Here is a 7087-nt window from a genome sequence, read left to right on the forward strand (position 1 = left end):
TCTTTATGAATGTTAAAGACAGTTTTCTTCACTCAACTGGGGTTAGAGTTGTCCTTTTTAAAGGCAGACCCATATCCCATATTGTGCTGATTTTGGCTGGGGTAGAGTTGATTTTCTTCAGGGGAGCTGATGAGGAGCTGTATTTTGGATTTGTGCTGGAAACACTGTTGATAATTCAGGGATGTTTTCATTACTGTTGAGCACAATTGCACACTGCTACCACCTTTTCCCCTCCTCACCCCACCAGTGAGTGGGCTGGGGAGGCACGAGGAGCTGGGAGGGGACAGCTGACCCCAACTAACCCAAGGGATATCCCAGACCATGGGGCACCATGCTCAGCATACAGAGCTGGGGGAAGAAGAAGGAGTAGGGGGACATTTGTGGTTATGGCATTTCCAAAGTCCCTGCTAGGGGTGATGGGGCCCTGCTCTCCTGGGAATGGCTGAACACCTGCCTGCCCATGGGAAGCAGTGAATGAATTCCTTGTTTTGCTTTGCTTGTGTGCACAAATTTTGTTTTTCCTATTAAACTGTCTTCATCTCAACCCACAAGTTTTCTAGATTTTACCCCTCTGATTCTCTCCCCCATCCCACCGGTGTGGGAGTGAGCAAGAGGCTGTGTGGGGCTTGGCTCCTGACTGGGGATAAGCCATGACAGTCCTTTGGGGCACCCAATGCAGGACAAAGCATTCCAGATAATTGCAGATTTGATTGGAATGTGCTAGGTAGAATTTATACCTGTTATTGCTGTTCAGCTATTAATGTGTGGCTCCTGTGCTTGCCATGGGCCTCACCTGTCTGACTGTATGTTAGTCTCTAGTGCTTGTTAGCAGCTGATTTTTGCTCTCTCTGCTTGCTGTAGTGCTGTGCTGCTGATCACCTCCCTCTGTTGTGCCTGGGAACATTTTGATAACAGCAATGGGGATGGCAAACAGCCAGTGCTGCTGCACTGGATGGGCTGGAACTCCAGAGTGAACTCCAGATGTGTATCATTTAACAGGAACTGCAGGGATTACTGTGGAGCCAGGGAGCTACACAAAGTACAGGAGACACCAGCAGTGTCCACTGCAGATTGAATTCATCAGCTAATTGAGACAAGTCTGTGTTTGTACAAACAGGTTCTGATGATGCCTGACAACAGTGAACTGTTGGAGAGATTTAAAGATCTTTTATCTGTGGTGGTGGCCCTTTGAGACAAAGAGCAGACTGTAAGGGAGGAAAAGTATTTTCTCTCAATTTATGCTGAATTAGAATAAATTGAAATATGTGGCGAGTATGAAATAATCTCCTGTGTATTCTTCAGAGATCAATTAACTAGAAGTCTTGAAAACTTTCATGAGAAAAGGGTATAACAAAGATGTCCCGTCACACCACTGTTTGCTTTTCATGTGAATCCTCTGTACCAATGATTTAACATGTATCTCCATAATTCCTGCATGAATTTAATGATCTTTCTCATCATACAGAATGTCACTGCCTCGTACTTTGTTGTAACTAAGGTTATTGGCCTCCTGTATGCAGCTATACTTATATAGCTATACACATATACACGTGTCTATTCACATATATATGTATATATTCATGCATACACAAATTACCTCTTTCCCCAGTGTACCTGTGCACATTTCATAGCTGAATTTATGTGGAGGGAATAAGAGTCACCACTGATTTAAAAATGCCTTCATTTTGACCTGTAAGTCTCAGCTAGATCTACACAGAGGAAAAAAACCTCCCGTTTACCCGGAAATAATCTTATGATGAACCAAAAATATGCATTTAACCTTGACAGTGTTCTTGTAGAATGCATGAAAGTATTTGAAGGATATTATAGCTAATATATTTGGTAGCTTTGATATAGATTTGGTTGCTTCCATTTTGAGAGTAATCATTCAAACTATATCAAGGTTTTCCAGACAAATATTGCAAAATTAGAAGATGAGAGATTCATCAACACACTTGTACAGCAATTATTTTTGTGTTTCTTTTAAGCTGGCACCTTTTTAGTCCAATGTAATAAACATTCACAGTTAACAGCTCACTAAAATAATATTAACAATATACTGTTCCAGTTTACCAATTGTTCCATTTCTTTCTCTTTTATTGCATATTTTTATCGGAAATAAAGATTCAAAAGTGGAAAACATTTTGCAGATTGTTTCAGAAAGAAAAACGACAATAGCAATTTCTTCTTATCAAACTTTATTTCTGATTTTGATGTACAGCAGAGAAGTCAAGAGAAACCAATTGTTGACAAAGACAATGTCCAGGTAAATGGAGTTCAGTGCTGCAATACTTTGCCAAAGCCACTCCCTGTTCTGTTCTCAACAAAGAAATAATTTGCATCAGAAGTCAGCCAGGGAATAGATTGTTGAAATTGCTTGTTGCATTTTTAATTTGATGTATTTATTTATTTATAGCAACCTGTAAGACACACAGACACGCTATCATGGGATAAAGGGACCTCAGGAAATCTCTCATCCAACCTTGTCATCTCATCCTTGCCTCTCATCCATGGCATATCAGCTTTGTGGTCAGGTTTTGTTGCTCAGGGTTTGATCCAGTCAGACCATGAAAACCTCCAAAGAAGGTACCTACAGTGTCTCAGGGAAATGTGCTCCAGTGCTTTCATACCCTTAGTGGGAAAAAAAAAAGGTTCTTCCTTATATCCAGTTGGATACAAGTCTTCTAATATTTTATATGCTTTTCAGTGTTTCAGAACTAATTGCTATTTTTCACCCATTGATCACAAAAGCATTGAACAGGTGAACGCTTCTTTTGGATAGATAAATTTGTAATTGCTTGTTTGTCACTGTACCCAAGTATCCAGAATTCTGTACTTCTTGTCTTAATTTTGGAGAAAATACATCTAGAAATGGCTATATAAAGGCATTTTTGTTATTCCATAGCAATAGAAACTGAAGCAGAGAAGGAAGTTGATAACTTCTGAGAGCACCTTTCCTTGGAGTACAGCTCAAGACCACAAGTATCAAGAGTTCAAAGATATTACTATTTTTTTATGTATCCTGAGTATTGGAGCAATTAAAAGCTCCTCCAGTTGAAACTCCTGATTAAGGAAGGCAACCTGGGCAAGTTCAAGCAGTTTTTTCCTCAGGGCATGTGCTGCTAATAGGAGGGAAAACATTTAGAGTGTTTTTATTTTTGGCGTTGTCTGGTTTTGATGAATTTGAATTTTTCATGGATTTGGAGAATTTTTCAGGGAAGTCAGGCAGAGATGATTACTGATGAAATAGTAGTTAAGGACTACTGGGAATGTTAAAAGTTGTACTAGGTTCCACATAAGGATGGAACATATGAGCAATTTGGCATTAATTGGAAATATTACATGTGGAAACTGGAAAACTTGCAATCCATCTCAGGAAAGCAAAGCCAGGATTTACATTTGTTGTGGGAGGGGGAGGTTAACAGCAACTTGTTGGATTATTGCAGACAAACAGTTCATATGACTTTGTTCAAGACCAAATGCCCAGGGAAGACTGCAAGAACAAGACACCCCTGTAAACATTAAACCTAAGAACTTTTTCCCAGCCTCCAACAGTTTTTTGACTCTGGGACTTCCTCAGCCACAGTTCTTTTGTTTTAAATATCCTGGTTGGATTTTAGTTCTTTTCAGTTGCTCTAACACCCTTTGAAAGCTTGGAAGTCCTCAGCATTCCAAACATCACATGCCAAGGGACGTTTCTTCACATGAAAACCTGCCACCTAGTTTGACCTTTGCTGGTCCATGCAAGGATAACTGAATTGTTATACCATGGCTCCTCAAAGGCAACCTTTTGAATTGGGTCCTGGGTTTGAGAAAATCTTCCAAAAGCCAAATGGGATTGCTATGCTTGATGTAAACAACACTGCACTTTTTGTCACATTTTGATGCTGTGGTTTTTTTTTTTTATTTTTTGGGTGTAGAATATGCATTTATCTTGCTCAAAAGTGCCGTATAACTGATTACTATGTTGTCATGTTTTTGCCTTTAAAGATCAATTTGCGCTACCGTCATCTCAGCAAACGGCCAAAAGACTTTCAATAGGATTTGTGTGTGACTTATTTCTATCTGCATCTGATCTTAACAAATTGCAAATATAAATCCTCTACTTGGAATATATTGTTGTAAAGAGGAGCCGAGATTACACTGACATGTTTTCTGTTCAGAAGCGTAAATCAAATCAGCTGCTCAGCACCAGGAACTTCAGAGATCGACACAATGTCATCTCCAAGGAAATACATTTTATGGTGGGTTCTCTGACATGTGTAAACACTTTGGCTTAATGCCATTATAGAAATAAAGACATCTGCTACTGTATTAGATCCCCTATGATATCAGAAATCCACAGGAGGCTGATGAAAATCCACTTGGATCTGTGGAGACCCCTTAGGAGAGGAAGCCTGAGGCTAGAGAGTATACTGAGGAGCATCCAAAATATGCTAAGTCCTTGTCTTGAGGAAAGTAAGGATATTCATAAACTATTAGGAGATAACAATAAATCACATTTTTCAATAGCTGTCCTTTCAGCCATGACACTGGGACTTTCTGTCCTAGGAGACTGCGGAGGCACAGTATTGTCAAGTCCAAAAAACAAATAGAAAATTAAAAGATTACATGACCATAAATGGATGCAATAGGATATATGAATGAAAGTATCTTCCAACTTCCACACAAATTGGTCAGGCTCCCTAACACTCCCTCACACTCATTTCTTTTCTCATTTTTTGGGGAGTGTGTATGGGGTTAGGTGGTCTGACCAAGTAAGGAATCTCTTATGTTCTTATATTCTGAACTGATAGTTGTGAAGGAGAGGAAGAGAGAACTCCTTGAGTAACCAGAAGATTATTTCAACATTATTTTAACTTTAGAAACTTTGATTCACAAATTATTTTAATGAGATGTCCTCTACTTCCCCCCCCGCCCCCCATGCCAAAACTCTTTCATCTGTGGGCTCTCTGGGCTATTCTAGATAATCTTTCATTTCAAAATAGATTACCTGAGATTTTACACCAAAAAAAGGATTTCCTCCCGTTGCTAAAGCCTCTCCTTGTTCAGTTAGTTCACATATGATGTGGACAAATTATTGGCATTTGACTGAAAAATCTCTTTAATAAAACCATATTCATTCAGTGGTGTTCAGTGGCTAAGTTAGCCAAATGCTTCCAATTAATTTTCCCCTTAATTTGCAATGAAATTCTATAAAAAAGAGCTATGCTCTTAGACAGAAGAAATATTTCCCATTTTTACTCAATATGAAAAAGAAAAGCAATAAAAATATATGACCAAATTGATATTAACTTTAGCATGGCCACACAATTTGTGCTGGCCAAACCATGGCTTTAAAAAAAAAGGAATTGCTGAGAATCACTAGTCAGTGGCTTAATTGACTTTTGGTGGCTTCAAAAGACCATGAACACAGCTAATAGTTTTTGGCAGTTCCAAAGGCATTAATCATGATCCATGTGCAATATTAAATAAGTCTCCTTCAAAATGAATATAAATTAAGACTGTAATTCCATCTCAGCCTTCTGGTGACATCAGGAACACACTTGAGTTTCACTCTCATGGTTTATGATGTCCCCCGAAGCCTTTGATGGAATTATAGCCCTATTAAGTACAGTTGGGGTGCATTATTCCTTAAATTATTGCAACTACATCTCATTATTCCCTCTAGAAATTAGAACTTTCTGTACTTCCATCAACCATGTAATCTTGAAGTGAGTTGGGGGGAATTTCATCATGGGAGGATGTCTGCTTTTTAATTTCTGTCACTACATTCACAGTTTGGTAGAGCTCTAAGCACCTAATATTACCAGCCCTCAAACATCTTTGTTTTGTTTTAAGGAACACTATTCATGGCAATATAATTGAGTCATCACTGATGTTTATATAGATTTTATAGGAGATTTCAAATCAGTTTTTTAACCTTTTTTATATAAGATCATTCGAACACCAATGAAATGAAGTAGAATTCAAAAAGATGGGGAAGATGGGGTTATACAGATAGACTTTTAGGGAAGTATGATAAAAGTGTTAATAGCATTTTAGTAAAGACACATGCAATAATGACCTGAGCAAGAGAAAAGTGTAGTTTATAATACCAAAATAAATTTTGGGTTTTATATCAGTTGCAGGACTACTGTGTGTAGTGCAACTTAAATATTTCTATTATGGGCAGATCCAACTTGGCAGGAAATGGGCAGAAGTTCTGTGTAGCTAAAAGGAACGAAGCCATCTGGAAAAAAATGCACGGTGTTTATAAAGAAGACTTCTAAGATGGGATTTTTTCCTATTTAATGGTAGTTTAAATCATCACAGCCTTATCAGTTTAGTTAGCTTTGTGTGTTTTCTTCTTTCAACAGTTTTCACACTGCCTAGGCTTTTAAATAGTGGTAAATATTATTCAGTGCTGCATGCTGAAAAGAAAATATGTTAAAGAAAAGCCCTTAGTGAAGCACATATATCATTAAGGCTGTAAGATTTCAGGGCTGTTATTCCCTGTGTCTTTTTTTTTTTTTGTGTTGTTGTTCTTATATTATATACCAATTTGAGGACTATATCCAGTAGAAAGATTTCTACACCCTGTGGTCATAGAACTTTTCCTACTGTAAAAAATATCTAGCTATAACTAAAAAAAAAATAAAAATTGTCACTACATTGCATAATTTATATAAAATTTTGTGGGCTTCTGGCAAAGATGGAGTCTCCTTTTTGAGTGAGTCTTGGAGAAAGAAGAATCTTTGGTTACTCTGAGAAGTTACAAAACTCATTTATTTGCATCTCCAACAATAGATTGGAAAATGTGGCCTTGTACTAAAGAAACACGTTGAATGACATACTTGAATTCTAAGATGTTATATTATTAGGATTTTTAGAGTGGTTATATTTTCATGAGTATGTGAGTATAGCAATCCTGTTCCATCCTTGTGAATAATTCTGTCTTGAAAAGATATTTGCAAGATCTTTTAGTAGTCATTGTTACTATTTCCAATGATTTTTGTAATAGAGTTCACATCTAAAATTTTAAGACGTGGGTACAAGTCTCTGAAGGATTACAATGAAAGTGATAATATTTGTCAAAAATGAGATC

The sequence above is a fragment of the Pseudopipra pipra genome, chromosome 2, assembly GCF_036250125.1.
Source record: "Pseudopipra pipra isolate bDixPip1 chromosome 2, bDixPip1.hap1, whole genome shotgun sequence".
In the NCBI taxonomy this organism is placed as follows: Eukaryota; Metazoa; Chordata; class Aves; order Passeriformes; family Pipridae; genus Pseudopipra; species Pseudopipra pipra.